The sequence below is a fragment of the Hippocampus bargibanti genome, linkage group LG14, assembly GCF_051943395.1.
Source record: "Hippocampus bargibanti isolate YZ-2025 linkage group LG14, ASM5194339v1, whole genome shotgun sequence".
Classification (NCBI taxonomy): Eukaryota; Metazoa; Chordata; class Actinopteri; order Syngnathiformes; family Syngnathidae; genus Hippocampus; species Hippocampus bargibanti.
In genome coordinates, this window is record NC_142747.1 from 18718312 (window position 1) to 18739586 (window position 21275).

General features: G+C 37.2%; 1 protein-coding gene across 19 annotated transcripts in view; it reads right to left on the reverse strand.

Annotated features, from left to right (window-relative positions):
- Nucleotides 1-21275, reverse strand: part of dph1 (diphthamide biosynthesis 1) — a 145284-nt gene that overhangs the window by 59199 nt on the left and 64810 nt on the right. For 18 of the 19 annotated variants that reach the window (XR_016117125.1, XR_016117123.1, XR_016117111.1 and 15 more), the window contains one exon: nt 13086-13238. The gene's annotated coding sequence lies outside the window, so the exon portion shown is untranslated. Of the gene's footprint in view, nt 1-8174; nt 8225-13085; nt 13239-21275 lie in introns of all 19 variants that reach the window. The other variant, XR_016117110.1, reaches the window with a different exon arrangement.

The following is a 21275-nucleotide window of genomic DNA, read 5'->3' on the forward strand; positions in this document are numbered from 1 at the left end:
AAAAGGAAAAAGAAAATGAAAAATGAAAAATGAAAAATGAAAAATGAAAAATAAAAAATGAAAAAAAAAAAAAAAATAAAAATAAAAAACATAAAAAAATAAAATAACAAATAAATGAAAGTAAACTAAAATAAAATATAAAAAAAAATAAATAAATGAACTGATCAATAAATCCTGCTTTATTTCAGTTTCAAGTCCACTTTTTATTTCTTTGTTTTTAAAGAAGTTGAAGTGGGAAATGGGGTGACATTTAGTGTTCGAATGCAACACTAGTTCTTTTCTAAACTTATCAGCAACGGTGGTCCTCACTCCTTATCGGGAGTCATCTGGACCTCACAAAACCATTAAAACAGGAATGTGTGTGTGTGTGTGTGTGTGTGTGTGTGTGTGTGTGCGTGCGTGTGTGTATATATGTGTGCTTGTTTACTGACTCACATGAGCCATACTTGAATCCACCGCAGCGGTTTTCGCCTCCATCCCAAACCGCCTTCTGTATTTCTAATTTCATTTATTTCTTTTAAACTTTGAATACAGAAGCTGGGTTTTATTTCCTCGGTGAGGCCCGGAAGGAGTTCGGGCAGTACCGAGTGAACAAGCATTCTCGGAGAAGAGGCAGGAAAAAAAAAGTGGAGGCTGTCTCTTGGGTGCCCTTTTTTGCCATCCCATTTCCGATGCATCTGGTCCGTGTTTGTGCGAGGGGGGAGGAATGGGGGAGGGACGGGGAGGCGGTCTGGGGCCGATTAATATCCAATGATTTATAGGAACTTTTATAGAATCAAACAATAAAAAAAATGTGCATGCGCATGTATTTGCGCTGGTCCTCAGAGAGAGCGATGCTTTCCTAATTCGGCGGGAAGCAAAAACAAATTACCGGCGGGGTAAATTGGACACAGATGGAGGTATGAAATCAAAACGGGGAGGACTCTTCTGATGGGGTTGAGCAATTAATCGAATTCAAATCGACGTTACGATGGAGTAAAATGGAATTTTCTCACAGCAATAGATGGAATATAAAAAAAAAAAAACATGCTGGAGCTTTATCTATTTTTTTGAATATTTTTCTATGACTAAAAAAATAGGAAAAAAATCTGAAAGGGTATTTGCATCGACGTCAATTATATTATATATATTTTATATATTTTTTGCAGACTGGGCCCGTTCTTCACTTCCCCCTAAATAGTGTTCTTTAATTGTGGATATATATTTGATTCAATAATGTATTTCTTTATTTACAGTGCATTATGAGCTCCATCCTGATTGTAGACCAACTTCAGCGGTCCCTGGGCCTCATTGCCGTACAGCAAATTTTCTCCATGACAAAAAAATATATATATATAATTTTGACGAAATGTTACTGACAGTATTTTGAAAAGTTATTTGTTTTATTTATTTTATTTATATTATGTATTTAATGTATTTTATTTATTTTTTTATGTGTTTTATTATTTTGTATTCATTTATTCTATTTATTTTATTTTATTTTTAATTTACGTAATTTATGTAATTTAGTAATTATTGAATTGTTTTGGGAATTTAAAAAATGAGCGCCATTCCCAAATTTGATTCGGGGTTTTGATTGTTCTTGCTAGGGTGCCGATAAAGCGCTGGCCAGACCTTATTTATTTATTTATTTGTTTATTTATTCATTTATGTATCTAGCTAGCTAGCTACCTAGATACCTAGCCAGCTACCTAGCTAGCTACCTATCTATTTATATATTGATCAATGTATTTTATTTCTTTGTTCATGTATTTATTTATTCATCTATGTATTTGATTTATTTGTATATGTATCTGGATTGCTTGCTACCTAGCCAGCTACCTAGCCAGCGACCTATCTATTTATATATTTATTTATTGATTGATGTCTTTTGTTCATTTGTTTGTTAATGTATTTATTTATTTATTTTATTTATTTGTTTATTATTTTGTATTTATTTATTCTATTTATTTTAATTTTTTATTTAATTTATGTAATTTATTTAATTTAGTAATTATTGAATTGATTTGGGAATTAAAAAAATGTTTGTATTGTAAATATTTATGTTTGTATTTTATTTATTTGTTTATGTATCTAGCTAGCTAGCTACCTAGATCCCTAGCCAGCTACCTAGCTAGCTGTTGCTGTGTTACTTCCGGGTAGAGTGAACGCTGGCGCAAATGGCTGCCGCTGCTCACCCGCACAAAAAAAAATATATGAAAAGGTCCTTAGATTTGAAAGGCGCTTATAAATGAAATGTATTATTATTATTATTATCATAATTAGCCTCCTGTCACTGGTGGAAGGGTGACGCTTGGGTGAAAGAGGGAAGAGGGTGAGCAAAAGGACAAGGGATGATGTGGAGAAAGACCAGCGAGTGGGCGGAGGAAGGAGGGAAAACGGGGGTAGGGGGGGTTCAAGAAAGGGGGGCTAATGTGGAATCGGGGGAGTTCCCATGCCCTGTGCGCAGGAAGTGGCTTTAAGAGTGAGCATGTGTCCGCACTGTACGAGTGTTTGAGGGGGCAATGAGATGAGCAGACCTCTCTCTGGCACACAGCTGCGTTTCCCTTGCCAACGAGACCCCCACCTCCCACCTAAGCAAAACTTTTCCTCCCCATCCATTCTCATTACTCATGTGAGCGACACACACCAGTGATGGGAATACCGGCTCTTTTGAGAGAGCCGGTTCTTTTGGTTCGGCTCACTAAAAAGATCCGGCTCTTATGGCTCCCGAATGGCTCCTCAGTTTGTTTGTTTTTTTGTTGCTTACATTAATTAATTACCCAAATTATGTGAAAAACGAATTACTCTTGTAAAAAAAAGACACTATATCAAATATTTTGTTTATATGGATTGATTTATATGTGCACAGTGGATGCTAACTTTCACGTTCCCTGTGGTTACTCTGGTCTGATGATCAGCTGTCTCTAATTTGCTTTTCAAATTAATAATGCTATTATAACAACTAGTAAAAAAAATAATTGAATAATAATAATAACAGCATAATGTTATAACATTTGTCCACCTGTCTACCCCTCGGCCGCATCTCCTCACTGCTGCGTGTGTCTGAAATCCTCCCCTCCCTCCTCTACCACGGATTTCGACCAATCACGTGCGATTTTAACCGAAAAATAGAGGCGGGGAATAGAGGACACAAAAAAAAAAAAAAATCGGCTCCCATTTCCGGCTCTTTGTTAGGAGCCGGACGTTCACTTCAGAAATCCGGCTCGTTCGCGAAAGACACACACACACACACACGGGCGCATAGCTGACTTCCATTAAGCCCACAAGTGGCTAAGTGGCTGCTTGGTGAGCTGATGCGCTCGTCTGACCTTTGCGCGGTTTGAACGTGAAGCTGATTTGGAGCGCGTTGTAGCACCGCTAATAGCAGGGGTGGGCTACGTCGCCCCTTATTTGACTGCTACGAACGCAAAGAGATTCTGACAAGTAAAGTGCATCCTTATTTGTCATGAAGGTTTGCAGTATATCTGCGGCTTGGACGACATGGATTTAATAGCAATTGGTAGAAGAGTGCACGAGCGTGCCGGCCCGCGAACAGTAAAAAAAAATAAAAAATAAAAATAATTGAGGGTCATTCGAGAGCGTTGAGTAAAATAAAAACATTAAAATAAAAAAAATAAAAAATCCATAAGCATCAATTTTATTTTTCCGAAAATGACTTATTTCTTTTTTGTTTGAATATTTTGTTTTATTTCATAGCTAGCTAGCTACACTACATAGCTAGCTCGATAGGTAGTGAGATAGTTAGCTAGATACATGTGGTTAGGTAGGTAGTTGGCGAGATAGTTAGCGAAAAAGTTAGCTATTAGCTAGAAAGTTAGCTAGATACCTAGATACCTGTAGTTAGCTCGATAGTTAGCTAGTTATCTAGAAATTTAGCTCGTTAGCTAGATACCTGTGGTTAGGTAGGTAGTTGGCGAGATAGTTAGCGAAAAAGTTAGCTGGTTAGCTAGAAAGTTAGATAGATACCGAGATACCTGTAGTTAGCTCGATAGTTAGCTAGTTATCTAGAAAGTTAGCTCGTTAGCTAGATACCTGTGGTTAGGTAGGTAGTTGGCGAGATAGTTAGCGAAAAAGTTAGCTGGTTAGCTAGAAAGTTAGATAGATACCTAGATACCTGTAGTTAGCTCGATAGTTAGCTAGTTATCTAGAAAGTTAGCTCGTTAGCTAGATACCTGTGGTTAGGTAGGTAGTTGGCGAGATAGTTAGCGAAAAAGTTAGCTATTAGATAGAAAGTTAGCTAGATACCTAGATACCTGTAGTTAGCTCGATAGTTAGCTAGTTATCTAGAAAGTTAGCTCGTTAGATAGATACCTGTGGTTAGGTAGGTAGTTGGCGAGATAGTTAGTGAGAAAGTTAGCTAGTTAGCTAGAAAGTTAGCTAGTTAGCTAGAAAGTTAGCTAGACACCTAGATACCTGTAGTTAGCTCGATAGTTAGCTAGTTATCTAGAAAGTTAGCTCGTTAGATAGATACCTGTGGTTAGGTAGGTAGTTGGCGAGATAGTTAGTGAGAAAGTTAGCTAGTTAGCTAGAAAGTTAGCTAGTTAGCTAGAAAATTAGCTAGATACCTAGATACCTGTAGTTAGCTCGATAGTTAGCTAGTTATCTAGAAAGTTAGCTCGTTAGATAGATACCTGTGGTTAGGTAGGTAGTTAGCGAGATAGTTAGTGAGAGAGTTAGCTAGTTAGTTAGAAAGTTAGCTAGATACCTAGATACCTGTAGTTAGCTCGATAGTTAGCTAGTTATCTAGAAAGTTAGCTCGTTAGATAGATACCTGTGGTTAGGTAGGTAGTTGGCGAGAAAGTTAGCTAGTTAGCTAGAAAGTTAGCTAGATAGCGAGATGTCTGTAGTTAGCTCGATAGTTAGTTATCTAGAAAGTTAGCTAGTGAGCTTGAAAGATAGCTAGTTGGCTAGAAAGTTAGTTAGAAAGTTAGCTAGTTAGCTAGAAAAATAGCTAGTTAGCTGAAAGTTTGCTCGACAGGGAGACAGACAGACAGAAGTAAACAGTAAAAAGTAAAAAAAAAGTAAAAAGTAAAAAGTAAAAAGTAAAAAATACAGATAAAAATGCAAATAAAAATAAAATAAAAATAAACACTGCATTATAACTCGACGGAACGTTTCATTAAATTCCCATTGATGAAATTTTGCATCAAAAGCGCTCAGAGTTAAAATCCCAATTCAACTGTTTTAAAATGTGATGAAATTGCTGTGAAAAGGCATCACGTCTCATTTTAGATTCCCAAAAAGAAAACGTTTGTCTGTCATTCTGACTTGAGAGCTGATGTGTCATAGCCAGCGGCTGTCGGCAGCCCGCTAACAACCACTTTTCAGTACGAATGACTTCCTGCTTTGTGGGTCTGGACTTTGTCAACCCACACGCACAAATGACTCTTCGTTCTCAGTCCTCTTGAGTCAAAATCGGTTTGTTTGTTAGCATATATTTTAGTGCTTGTTTTGTTTGAAAAAAAACTGATGGTACCTGTAATAATTAATCACATATTATATCGAAAAGGCCTAATTAATAATAATAATAATACATTTCATTTATAAGCGCCTTTCAAAACTCTCAAGGTCACTTTACAGTCACAGGATATAGTCGCTAATAAATAGCTACCTAGCCAGCTAGATAGCTAAACGATAGCTGGTTAGATAGCTAGCAAGACAGCCAGAGAGCTAACAGATAGCTAATAAATAGTTAGGTAGCTAGCTAGCTAATAGATACAGTAATAAGAATAATACATTTCATTTATAAGCACCTTTCAAAACTCTCAAGGTCACTTTACAGTGACAGGATACAGTCGCTAATAAATCGCTACCTAGCCAGCTAGATAGCTAAACAATAGCTAGTTAGATAGCTAGCAAGACAGCCAGAGAGCTAACAGATAGCTAATAAATAGTTAGGTAGCTAGCTAGCTAATAGATACAGTAATAAGAATAATACATTTCATTTATAAGCGCCTTTCAAAACTCCCCAAGGTCACTTTACAGTCACAGGATATAGTCGCTAATAAATAGCTACCTAGCCAGCTAGATAGCTAAACGATAGCTGGTTAGATAGCTAGCAAGACAGCCAGAGAGCTAACAGATATACTCAACAGATGTACTCAAGTTGAAGTCGCGATTGTGGTTTCAAAATTGAACGTGTTCGCTTCCTTTTAGGCGTGTGAAAGTGCGTTTAGTGTGAAAGTGTGTGTGTGTTTATGTGTGTGTGTGTGCGTGTTTAATGAGAGGAAAAAGTTCATAGCACAAAAAGTAAAACGATATTTTAACCAAATTCACTACAGGGGTGAGGACTTTGATGTATCCATTCAGAAATCTCACTCCTGCTGTTATAATAATAATAATAATAATAATAATAATAATAATAATAATAATTCTAAGTGCCTTTCAAAACTCTCAAGGTCACTTTACAATCACAGGATAAGTTTCTCTGTGGGTGAGCAGCGGCAGCCAACGAAGTTGAAGTGGGAAATGGGGTGACATTTAGTGTTTAAATGTAACACTAGTTCTTCTCTAAATTTATCAGCAACTGTGGTCCTCACTCCTTATCTGGAGATATCCGGACCTCACAAAACCTTTGAAATAGGAATGTGTGCGTGTGTGTGTGTGTGTGAATATGAGACACTTCCAGCCTTGTGGTACCGCTAAAATGTGCGTATTTGTGACCGCACTGAACGGAGGAAACGTGATAGATTAGCGTCAGAGATGCAGTTGAGATATGTCTGTGGGTACATGCACACCTGGAAAAATGTATGCATTGACACACACACACACACACACACATAAACGCACACTACACACACACACACACACACAACAATGCAAGGTAGTCAGAAAGGAACCCACAGGTTTCACTTCTGCCTGGTGTGGCAGCACTCTCGAAACACCACAGGCACACTGGGGTTAAAGTTCATGTGCAGTTCACAGACACACAAACACACACACATCACAGACACACAAATACACACACCAGCAGTGCTTTAAGGGTAAGATGTTCCCAAAAAAAAAGGAAGCCTGAGGGACATGCAAGGGTAAGAAAAGGCAAAATGGAAGCGGTGTAGGAATGCTTCAGCGTGGTGCCAACGTGTTCAAGTCGCTCACGCGAGAACGAGCTGGTGAGAGTGCTCAGACTTGCCCGCATCACCACAGGGCAGGAAAAAGGTGTGTGTGTGTGTGTGTGTGTGTGTGATTGTGCATGTGTTATTGTCTGCGTGTCATTGTGTTTGTGTGTGATTGCATATGCATGTGTGTGTATGTATGTGTGCGTGTGATAGTGTGTGTTATTGTGTATGTATGTATGTATGTATGTATGTATGTATGTATGTATGTGTGTGTGTTATTGTGAGTGTGTGATTGTGTGCATGTGTGTGTGGGCGCACGTGATTGTGTGCGTGATCTTGAGTGTGTGTGATTTGAGTGTGTGTGTGTGTGGATGCAAGTGCATGTGTGAGTGTGTAATTGTGTGTGTGTGCTTGTGTGTATGTGTGTGTATTTGTGAGTGGGTGATTGTGTGCATGTGTGTGTATGTGTGCATGCGTGTGTTATCGTGTGCATGTGCATTTGTGTGTGATTGTGAGTGTGTGATTGTGTGCATGTGTCTGTGTGTGCGTGTGATTGTGTGTGTGATATTGAGTATGCGTGTGAGCATGCATGTGTGAGTGTGTGTGCATGTGTGTGTGTGTGATTGTGTGTGCGTGTGTTTTATTGTGAGTGTGTGATTGTGTGCGTGTGCGTATATGTGCATGCGTGTGCTTGTGTGTGTGTGTGTATGTGTGTGTGATTGTGAGTGTGTGATTGTGTGCATGTGTATGTGTATGTGATTGTGTGTGTGTTATTCTGAGTGTGTGATTGTGTGCATGTGTGTGTGTCTGTTTGTGATTGAGTGAGTGGCTGTGGTCAACCTAGACACGTCTAAGGGGTAACCAAACGTTTCTCATTGTGCCTTGTGATTTTGCGGCGTGCATGCGTACACACAGACACACGCAGACACACACACGCACACAAACGCGCGCGTGCACGCGCACACACACACACTTGATGTACATAAACAAATTCCAGTGAAATTGAGAAGACACAGCACAATTGTGCGTCATTCAAACACTCCTTGAGGGTGTCAGTGTGTCACTAAGTTCTATGCAGTAATTTCACTGTTGCAAACATCCGCTCAAGCCTGCCTGCCACAGGGAAAGCCTGCCTCCTAGTGGCCGGAAGCCTGGAACTGCATCTATACGAAGTGTAAAAGTCAACAGAGATGTATATATTATTTACCTTTTGTCACAAAACTAAATTGACAGACTTTTTTATTCACAAATAATTATCTTGTGAGGTTGTAATAAGTACAAACTAACACTTTTAGGCACGATTGCAGGCGTGAAACAAACTTTAGATGAAAAGCGTTTACGTGTTTTGATCTGGCAAGGAGAAAACGTGTTTGTGTGTGTGTTACTTCCGGGTTGAGTGAAGCTAGCGCGTGTGGCTGCCGATGCTTCACCGCAGAAAAACATTTTATTTTTTAAAAACATTTTTGGTCTTATCCCGTGACTGTAAAGTGTACAGTTATAAATATAATGTATTATTATTATTATTAATTTCTCTTTAAACGAGCATGACACATAGGAATGGAAAGAAATACAAATATGAGCTATTATATGGCCTTAGCGGACCTTGCTAGATGCATGCTCATTTAAAGCATCAACATTTGTGATACGTCAATCAATCATTTTTAAATAAATGTATTTTTTTTTATAATGATTTTAAAAAAACAAACAACCGAACCAAAACGTGTCATGACTGTGACAAAAGTATTGGGACACGTAAAGTAAATATGCAGTTGCTAGGTACTTTGTAGCTAAATTGTCGGCTGTGTTTTTATGTTTAGATGTAATGACAATAATAATACGTAGCAAAAACAATTTAAATTAAACAATTTAAAATGCACAGAAACAACATAAAACTAAATAGAAATCCTCATACATATCCATTTTCTTTTCATTCTATTTTGGTCAACCATGATGCATTGTTCATTAGCTGGTACGCTAATATGGCATTAGCACTTCATGTATAGATACACACCGTCCTGTAATTTCGAATAATAATAATAATAATAATACATTTCATTTATAAGCACCTTTCAAAACTCTCAAGGTCACTTTACAGTCACAGGATAAGTACAACATAAATAGATAGAAAGCTAGCCAGCTAACTAATAGCTAATACTCGATCATATGAATATATTTTTTTATCGCTGCGTACCGTCGATTATGAAAGCATAATGTGCGCATGCGCGGTAAACTGCGTTTCCGCTTATGTTAGCGTTTTGTTATCATTTCAAATACTTTTATACGGGAATTGTAATCATTTATAAGGGCAGCTATTAGCCAAGGTTGACAGGTATGTAAAGCTAGCTACTTTGTAGCTAATTTCTAGGTACTTTGTAGCTACTTTGTCGGCAGTGTTTTTATTTTTTTAGATGTAACGACAATTATAATATGTGACAAAAACAATTTAAAATGCACAGAAACAACATAAAACTAAATGGAAATCTCCATACAGAACCATTTTCTTTTCATTCTATTTTGGTCAACCGTGATGCATTGTTCATTAGCTGGTACGCTAACATGGCATTAGCGCTTCATGTGCGAGTTGAGACAGCGCAGGCCAAGCAGTGCTTGTTTAAAGACGTCGGGCATGTGAGCAGCGGCCATTTGTCAATGGCTTTAATACGCCGACACGCATCAACAGTAGCGCGAGGAAAGGGGGGGGGGTATTAAAACACATTTAGACGGTAGCCCGAATAGGCACACCAATCACCTGCAGTATCAACACAATGTTGAGAGTGTTTCTGTAGATTATACACACTCGCTTGAAGGTGTGTATAATGTGGACGGGCTCTGCCACTTTGCAGAGTGGTGAGGTCATTTATCTTGTCGAGAGAGAAAAAATATACACATCCCTATCCATTTTTTTTTTACTATTTTACTATTATTATATATTATTATTTAATTTGTATTATTTATTATTATATATTCTACTATTCATATTTTTTAAAACCACGGTTATTTTAGCTAAGTTAAAAATAAAACTGACGAATGAACTCGTGCAGTTGCGAAAGTATAATAATAATAATAATAAATAATAATAATAATAATAATAATAATACATTTTATTTTCAAGCGCCTTTCAAAGCTCTCAAGGTCACTTTACAGTCATATGATCATTTTTTCCTGTGGGTGAGCAGCGGCAGCCACACACGCCAGCGTTCACTTAACCCGGAAGTAGCTCACATAGATAGCAAGATAGCTAGCTAGCGGATAGATAGCTCATAGCTAGCGGATATATACACACACCCTCTTGTAATTTTTAATAATAATAATAGTACATTTCATTTATAAGCGCCTTTCAAAACTCTCAAGGTCACTTTACAGTCACAGGATAAGTACAACTTGTTTTTCTGTAGGTGAGCAGTGGCAGCCACACGCACCAGCGTTCACTATACCCGGAATAACTCAAATGGATAGAAAGCTAGCCAGCTAACTAATAGCTAGCTAACCGATAGCCAGCTAGATACCTCGCTAGCTAGATAGCCAATAGACATCCAGCTAGATAGAGAATAGACAGCAAATAGATAACTAGCTAGGTAGCCAGCTAAACAGACAGAAAGCCAGCCAGCTAGGTAATATCAAGCTGACAGCTATACAGCTTGATACCTCGCTAGCTAGATAGCCAATAGACATCCAGCTAGATAGAGAATAGACAGCAAATAGATAACTAGCTAGGTAGCCAGCTAAACAGACAGAAAGCCAGCCAGCTAGGTAATATCAAGCTAACAGCTATACAGCTTGATACCTCGCTAGCTAGATAGCTAATGGATATCCAGCTAGATTGCCAATAGAGTAGCCATCTAAATAGATATAAATAAATAAATTGAAGTGAAGTGGCTATGATGAGAATGAATCAATCATATTCAAAAGTTTGGTTATTGGGATACGTCATTTAAAATAATAATAATAATAATATAATAATAATAATAATACATTATACATTAAATAAGGTATATATTTGTGTAGTTTTAATGCTTATTTAGTAGAAAATTATGTTTTATGAGTACCTGGGAACGGATTATTCTCATTTTAATGGTTTCTTATGGGAAATAAATGTTTGGCAGACAATTTTTTTCACGTGACACACACTTTCTGGGAACCAATTAAGTTCGTGAGCTGAGGTATCACTGTAATTGGAATAAAACAGAATACATTTCCCATAGTCATGAAACAGGAACAGATATTTACCTTGAACCCTGACTGTCTTTAATATTAAATATCAAGAATAAGTGGTTGAGTGAACGCTGGCGCGTGTGGCTGCCACTGCTCACCCTCAGAAAAAAATCCTGTGACTGTAAAGTGTCCTTGAGAGCTTTGAAAGGCGCTTATAAATGAAATTATTATTATTATTATGATAAATGCTAATCTGATCTCTCCAATGTACAAAAGTCATTTAAAACATTCAGAATGCGCAAATAGCGCAATGACGCATAGTTTAATGTCATACAGCAGTTACGTTTTGACGTAAGCCGCGGTAGAAAAAAAAGGGATGTTCTACTAAAAAATAGCCGTGCCTACGTAAGAGTCTTGCTTGTTGCGTCTGTGATGCGTGTGTTAATGACGAGCGGTAGTAACCATAGCAACAGCTACCATGCCATTACCGTGGCTTCTCACTGGTAGCCAGCGTGCAGTTACGGAACGTCCGGAGTGAGTCATGATAAGCAAAATTGATTAGCCTCAATTCCACCAAGAGTGAGCTTGCGCAGATTTAATGAAAGCTATTTCCGTGATGGTTTGCTTATTTTTAGGGGAAAAGCGTCACTAAGGTTGGGGCGCACATCCTTGTTTCATTGTCGTTTCAATACTCAAAGTGAAGCATACGTGCTGTACTTTGTGCGAGTGACGAAGCATTGGAGGTTTTTTTTTTTTTGCGGCGTGTTAAATATTAAAGGACAATCGACGTCTCCGGACAAGTTGTGTCCATAATTTGTAAAATGGCTTCAAATGACTTCTACTGAGCGTATTTTAATAAGATTCCACCGCATATAGCTATATTTTACGTTTTAAGACTCGCACTGGAAGTCTTGTTTTCGAGTTGGTGACGAGTCCGTATGTGACGTCACTAAAGGACCGCCCTTTATCGTAAAAAAAAGACGCATTGTAGCGGTCCTTCCATGACGTCAATGTATTTTCCTGTACTTGTTTGGTCTGGGGACCTCGTGTTGCACCCAAAAGCCGCCAGAAGAGGGCGTCCAAGTTCCATGGAAGGAATTTATCAGCCTGTGTAAACGGAGGTGGCCACAGGATGTCACCATTTTATGCCTCTTTTTTTTGGGTGAGAGATTTTCCCTCAATGTTGCCTCAAAATGGCACAAATAATTCTTTAATCGATTGCAAACATGTATGCTTTCCTCTTCAGAACTATTTGAATCATATTCATAACTGGATGTGTAACAAGAAAGCATATTCTCCGAATCTGAAGCCATTGTTTTGATTCACAAACAATGTAAGACGTCTTGGCATGACGTCACGAACAAGGGGGCGGGACTTTCTGAAAATGCCCAATTCGCAGCTCAAATTTTTTGCAGATTTTGGGACACTTTAACTCATTTTTATTGGTGTTTTGCATTTGACTAAAAATATCAGACTGTGTGTTTTGGGTATTTTAGATGCTATAAAACGTTTTTCTGATGTCAGTTAGGAAACAAAAAAGTGACGTCGGTTGTCCTTTAATGAACAGTTTACAATTCTCAATAATGATGGATGACTGCAATCTATTTTGTTGATGTTGTCAGACGCGTGATTCGAAACTCCCGTCCGCGAGTTGGAAAAGTTTCCCTTGAGACATATTTATAATTGTTCTCCTCAAGTGCGCCAACGTGATTTGACAAGGGGAAAACCTCAGCGGTCTCCACCTTGTAGCAAAACCTTGCTCGTACAGTAAATTGCTAAAGGCCGGCTTGAACGCCACATGGAAGCAATATCCAAACATGCACAAACACGTCATCTTGAATCCATTTTCTGGAAGAATCTTCCACAGCTTACCTTGCCCATGTCGCGCGCAGCTGCGCGCCAGCGTACAGGTGTTGTCCAGCCACTGGCCTCCGCGTCGTCCGATGTGTTTGAAAAGGCAACGAGAAACAGTGTCGGTCAGCCAAGTTAAAGTCAAGGCCAACAACAGCTGCTTGCGTGTTTGATCTGGAACCAGAACGTGACAGCATATCACAACCACGTCCAATCAGGCGCTGTGGAACGGTGTAAAAGTCAACGGAAGAAATGCATCTTGGCCTCATTGTGTTTTTGCGGGTGATTGTTGAATGAGGGGATTTCAAGTTCAACTGGATGTTTTATTGGCGCGCAAAAGCCAATGGGAGTTGTGATTGAATGTGCCGGAGTGCACGAGAAAGAAAATCTAATCAGAAAAAGGCACAAAAAAAAATAATAATAATAATAATCAGGCTAAAATCGGGACCACCCAGGCTGGACACCTTCAATTTACTTTTTATCAGTCATGGAATCAAATTTGGTCACATGTTGTTTCTCCCAAGCCAATCAGCAAAGAAATGCTGGAAAAAAAGTTTTCTTTCTCTGTATTAAGATGTTGAAAATGTTTTGAAAAAGGGTCACATGGACATCTTTTCAATTTTTACTGGTCATATAATATATATATATATATATATATATATATATATATATATATATATATATATATATATATATATATATATATATATATATATAAGTACATACATATATATATACATATATACACACACACACATATATACACACACACACACACACACACACACACACACACACACACATACATACATATATATATATATATATATATATATATATATACATATATATATATATATATATATATATATATATATATATATATATATATATATATATATGTATATGTATATATATATATATATATATATATATATATACATACATATACACACACACACACACATACACACACACACACACGTAATATATATATATATATATATATATATATATATATATATATATATATATATATATATAGTAAATACATCGTTATATCGATATTCAAGGGAGTCCGACATATATATATATATATATATATATATATATATATATATATAAAATATCGATATAACACGGGACTATCGATATATCCGACATATATATATGTTTGCATGTATATTTACACACACACACACACACACACACACACACACACACACATCCGTGCGTGCATAGAAATAGTATCGATATAACCGGGACTATCGATATATCCGATATCGATATAACAAGACTTTACTGTATATGTATTGGACACTTTATTTTTATTTGTGTTTTGCATTTGAATAAAAATATCATACTACGTGTTTTGGGTATTTTAGATGCTCTAAAACGTTTTTTTGATGTCAGTTAGGAAACAAAAAAAGTGACGTCGGTTGTCCTTTAAATGAAAAGCAAATATACCAAAATAAAACTATGATTAGAAGGCAAAAGTATCGCTAAGTACGATTTGTTTGTCATGTTAATAATATATAAATAATAATAAAAATAAATAAATAAATAACAATGTGACCATGCGGTGAAACAATTATTTTTACACACATACAAACACACACTCATACACAATTTAGCCGCGGCGTTGGCGCATCCAATTTAACGCTGATGGTTTATGAAGTCTCGATTTAGCATCTTGACTTCCTCCAAAATGAAGCGCTGTCAGTGATAAGTTACACTTGTGGTTCGCTACTCCACCGAATGTAATAAGCCATAAATCACCCGGCGGCTGCTCATTTACTTTTGCCTTTTAATTACCCCTATAAATGTGTGTGTGGGTAAGAGGGGGGGGGGGGGGCGGGGGTACAGAGTGCACCCACAGGGCAAAGTCACTTCCACACTAGAATATTACGACAATATTGTTGGTTGCAAAAGGTCAACAATGTCATCTTTCATTGAACGTATTTGCCATTTTGCGCTGTGTTGTGGCAACCTTTCCAATAATTTTACTGCCTTTTTTTAAAAAAAAGAGAGACATTGTTTGTTTGTTGGAAAGACCACGCAGAAACGAATTTCCATGAGATTTCGCGGAAAGGCGGGGCACGTGCCAAGACAGGAATATGATTTTTTTCCAAGAAACATTTTTTTTCCTGGTGCTGTGTGACATGTTTTTTTTTTTTTCAGTGAGTGGATCATTTAAATGTTCTAAAGTAAATTTGGTCGTGGTGCTGGGTGGCACTTACGACACTTATTGGACTTAAATTCAAGGAATACTTTTACAGATAGTGGAGAGAAAAACCTTGACGGATAGATTCGATTCGATCGATTCAATTCGATTCGATTCGATTCAATCCGATTCGATTTGATTCAATCCGATTCGATTCGATCCGATTCGATTCGATTCAATCCAATTCGATTCAATCCGATTCGATTTGATTCAATCCGATTCGATTCGATCCGATTCGATTCAATCCAATTCGATTCGATTCGATTTGATTCAATCCGATTCGATTCGATCCGATCCGATTCGATTCAATCCAATTCGATTCGATTCGATTTGATTCAATCCGATTCGATTCGATCCGATCCGATTCGATTCGATTCAATCCGTTTCGATTCGATCCGATCAGATCAGATTAGATGAGCCTTTATTTGTCTCACAGTGGAGAAATTGACAGTTCACAGCAGCAAAAACAAAATACAGACCGGGACGCTACATTGGTGTCATTGACGGTTCGAATTAATTTGCGAACATTTATGCTTTCCTTTTCAGAACTACTTGAATCATATTCATAACTGGATGAGTAACAAGAAAGCATCTTCTCCGAATCTGAATTCTCTGAAGCCATTGTTTTGATTCTGGAGCGAAGCAGTTTGTGAAGGAGTATCCTGGCGTGACATCACGAACAAGGGGGCGTGACCATCTGAAACTGGCCATTTCCGGTTTTATTTTGAAGTCGTTTTTGGACACTAAGTCATTTTAATTGGTGATTTGCATTTGACTAAAAATATGACCCTGCGCGTTTTGGGTATTTTAGATGTTATAAAACGTTTTTCTGGTGTCAGTTAGGAAACAAAAAAAAAATGGTGTCGGTTGTCCTTTAAGACAACACTAAGATGATTCTCACACCGCAAAACAATATTTCCTCTAAAGAGATGTCGGATGAAGTGAAACTGGTCACAAAGAAGGCACATCGCAATAGGCAAAAGGTCATGACCCCGGGTCAAACGAATGTGAAACGATGTAAAAGTCCACCAAAAGTGTCTGTCTTCCCCATCGCTCGCCACTTCCTCGTCGAGGAGGGAAGTGGGCCAGTGCCAAGGTCAAGTGTTTGACGGACGAATTTGCCATATTCCCACAAGCTCAGCGAGAGCCGACGTGACTCTCGCCATGGAGGCTGACCGCAGTGCGCGCGGCCTACGTCACGATAAATAATGCGGACACATTTGGTGTGTGTGTGTGTGTGTGTGACTTGGATGGTTTTGCGGAAAATATCAAAAGTTAAGTAAATAAGAAAATCATGCTCACTCAATACATGACAACAGCTATCATTCATTTGAAGTGAATATCTAGTCAAAAAAAAGATGACTATTAGTTTAGTTCTTTTTTTAATTTTTAATAAAAAAATATTTTTTTCTTAATGGAAAAAAAGTATTTTGTTGTGTCCCATTGGCAATAGGAAGTAAATAAGTAAATATATTTATTACTTATTTGCTTGCAGGTTTGTGTGTGTGTTATTTATTTAATTATATTTATCTATGGAATTCTATTTATCTGTTTTATTTATGTATTTGTTTCTTTATTGTATATTTATTTATTTATGTATTTATTTATTTACTATCTTAGCTATTTATTTATTTATTTATTTAATTGTTAATCTATTGATCTACTTGTCTATTTTTGATTTATGTATTTATTTGATTGTAATTTTATTCATTTATTTGTTTATTTATTTATCTATGCAATTCCATTTATCTATTTATCTGTTTTATTTATGTATGTATTTGTTTATTATATATTTATTTATGTATTTATTTACTTGCTTATTTATTTATTTAACTATCTGTTAATCTATTGATCTATTTGTCTATTTTTGATTTATGTATTTATTTGTTTGCTTATTTAGTTGCTTGTTTATTTATTTGGTTATTAACAGATTTCTCTATTTATTTACTTATTTAGTTGCTTATTTATTTATTTATTTATTTATTTATTTGTTAATCTATTTATGTATGTATGATTTTTTTATTCATGGATTTATTAGTTTATTTATTTATTTTTGTAGTTGCAATAATATCGATGTATTTATTTATCTGCTAATCAATTTATGTATTTATCTATTTTTGTATTAATGTATTAATTTGTTTCTTTTTTATATTTCATTTATGTATTTCTGTATGTATTTGTTCAGTTAATAATCTCTCTTTTTATTAATGTATTTATCTACTTTTTTTACATGTTTTTAATTAATTGCTTATTCATCTATGTATTTATTTATTTATTTATTTGTTAATCTATTTATCTATGTGTCCTTTATTTATTTATTTATTTATTTTTGTTGTTTTTTTTTTTTAACTATCTATTAGTTATATAAATTATCTATTTATTTATGTATTTGATTATTTGCCTATTTGATTGTTTGTTATTTTTTTTTTTATGATTCCACTATGGTCTTGAAAACATCCATTGAAAATGACAAATGTTTTCCTCCCTCAGCGTGAAAATCATGGACATCATCTGGGCTGTACAAACTGGGATTCGGACCAAGAACCATTTGACTGTGAGGCAGACATGATAACCATTAGGGAACCGCGCAGCAGGCATCCTACGTTTAGAACGCTATGTTTTGCCACACAAATGCAATATCGACCGCAGACGCGCTGCATGTTGCCATATTCTCAAAGCAATTATGGTTTTGCAGAGAAATTATTTTCATAACAAAGCTTTTTTTTCCGCCCTCTTCCATAAAAAAAAAAAAAATGGCCATTTTTGACAAAACCAATCACCTTTGGTTGAAAATCCCACTAGACCGTTCTAATGACAGCCTGCACGCAGGGCAAGTGCCACCGGCTTGGAACAGGATAACCGTTTCCATAAAACACAAGCCGCAAATGCCCCCCCCAAAATGGCCTCCCTGCGCGCACGTCTACTTGTGGAGGCGCACCGCCGCCAAATTGAAAAGGACACCGATGAGTGTGTGTTGGCACATGGCGGGGAGAGGTTGACCAGAGCGAGATTACACAGGCGGCGTGTGCGGCGCGGCGGTCGACGCGCTGCCTCTAAATCACTCCGGAGGAGGCCCCTGGCGTCATGACCCGTCATGACCCGCACAACCGTTGGGTGCAAACGTTCACAAGATGGAGTCATGCTGCAATGTGAAGCGCTATCAAATATAGATGAAACATTTTCCCGGCAATAACCGTGTTTTTTTCCCCACCAAAAGTGATCAACAGCCACACTTTTCCTGGAAAAGGCATTGCACACCCACACTTTTCAGAGATGTTTCACATCCACATTTTCCTGGCAATACCCATACTTTTCCCACCAAAAGTGGACAATACCCACACTTCTCTAGGAAAAGGCATTGCACACCCACACTTTTCAGAGATGTTTCACATCCACATTTTCCTGGCAATACCCATACTTTTCCCACCAAAAGTGGACAATACCCACACTTCTCTAGGAAAAGGTATTCCACTTTACAGAGGAAAAAAAAACAAGTTTCATAACCACATTTTCTAGGAAAAGTGTTCAACCCACATTCTTTTTGGAGAAAAATAAGGTATAACACCCATGTTTTCCTGGCATTATCGATACTTTTCTCACCAAAAGTGGACAATACCCACACATTTTCTGAAAAAGGCCTCCGACTCCCGCACTTTTCAGAGATAAGAAATATTTAACACCCATATTTTCCTTGCAATACCCATACTTATCCCACCAAAAGTGGACAACAGCCACACTTTGCCTGGAAAAGGTCTTGCACACCCACACTTTTCAGGGATAAAGAATTCTTCACACCCACTTTTTCATGGCAAAGGGGATGAATACCCATGTTTTTCGGAAAAAAAAATAAAGTTTAACACCCATATTTTCCTGGCAATACCCATACTTTTCCCACCTAAAGTGAACAATACCCACATTTTTCTTGGAAAACTCATTCCAGACCCACACATTTCCGAGATTACAAAATGTTTAACACCCACATTTTCCTGGCACTACCCACGCTTTTCCCACCAAAATCGGACAATATCCACATTTTTCTTAGAACACGCATTCCAGACCCACATTTTTCAAAGCTAAAAAAAAATGTTTAACACCCACATTTTCCTGGCAATACCCATACTTTTCCCACAAAAATTGGACAATATCCACATTTTGCTTAGAACACGCATTCCAGACCCACATTTTTCAGAGCTAAAAGAAATGTTTAACACCCACACTTTAATGGCAATACCCATACTTTTCCCACCAAAAGTAGACAATATCCACACCTATCCTGGAAAAGGCATTTCTCACACACACACACACACACACACACACACACACACACACACACACACACACACACACACACACACACACACACACACACACACACACACACTTGTTTGGACTTGAAGACGCTGACCCACTTGTATTTTTCTTGTGAATTATTCCTGTGACGTCATCGCGCAGAAGCACGACGACGTCACGCACAGTACAATTGCAAAGAGCGACACTGACATCTGCCGGTGAATGACTCACATTACATCGCCGAATAAAGACTCGCTGCTTCTCTGTTAATAAATACAGTTTAAACCGCCCCCCCCCCCGCCCAAATATTTTCTAACTAAAATAAAATACTTTGTCGCACATGTATTTTTAAAAGCAGATACTATTTGCCAAGAACAACAACAAAAAAAAAACGAGAATACTGTATTATATACCACATACCTGTATTATAACATTATTATACATTCTCTATTTTTGTCTTATGGATGAGTTTACTTGTAATAGCCACAAAATCATCTCAAAGACACTTGACAATTTTAACTCATTCACCGCCATTCACGAATTTATTTGGGAATTGAAAACATGACGTAGAACGCCATTTCTGAATTTGTTCATGCTTGGGTGCCGATAAAGCGCCGGCCATGGAGTCTGGTAATGTCTCTTCTTTTCCACAATGGGGCAGAATTTCCCTTTTTTTTAATATTAGCGCTTTGTTCCAGCTTCAGCTGTTGTTTAAGCGCTATATAAAACAATACACACACACACACGCACACACACACACACACACAGATTCCTGTTTCAATGGGTTTGTGAGGTCCAGATAACTCCAGAAAAGGAGTGAGCACCACCGTTGCTGATAAGTCTAGAGAAGAACTTGTGTTACTTTTAAACACTAGATGTCCCTCTAACCCTATTTCCCACTTCAACTTCTTTAAAAACAAATAAATAAAAAGTGGACTTGAAACTGAAATAACAGCAGGAGTGAGGTTTCTGAATGGGCACATTCCTCCCAAGTCCTCACCCCTGTAGTGAATTTGGTTAAAAATATTGTTTTACTTTTTATGGTATGAACTTTTTCCCTTTCATTAACCACACACACACACACACACACACACACACACACACACACACACACACACACACACAATGAGTAAAAAGTGTGTGTATCCAAGTGAAATGAAAACACACACCAAAAATAATTTTCGGTGAATATGTGATGTAATATGTTATTATGTATTATTATTATTATCATTATTAAAAACAAATTAATAAAAAGTGGACTTGAAACTGAAATAACAGCAGGAGTGAGGTTTCTGAATGGGTACATTCAAAGTCCTCACCTCTGTAGTGAATTTGGTTAAAATATCATTAGACATTTTAGTCCCAGTATGAACATTTTGGGTGAATTTGTGAGGACCTTTTTTGCTCATTAAACACAAAAGGCACTTGTCAAAAACACACGTATGGTATAAAATGTGAGTGGTCCTCACAAGACTTGTCATACAAACACACACACACAGTGAGTAAAAAAGTGTGTGTGTATCCCAGTGAAATGAAAATACACACCAAAAATCATTTTGGGTGAATTTGTGAGGACCTCACTGAAACTTTAACAGATGCATATATAGACCCTTTAGAAGCCTTTAGAATGAAAAACTCGTGAGGACCAACCAAAAGGTCCTCACTTGTCAAAAATGTCCTCACTACATATGGTATCA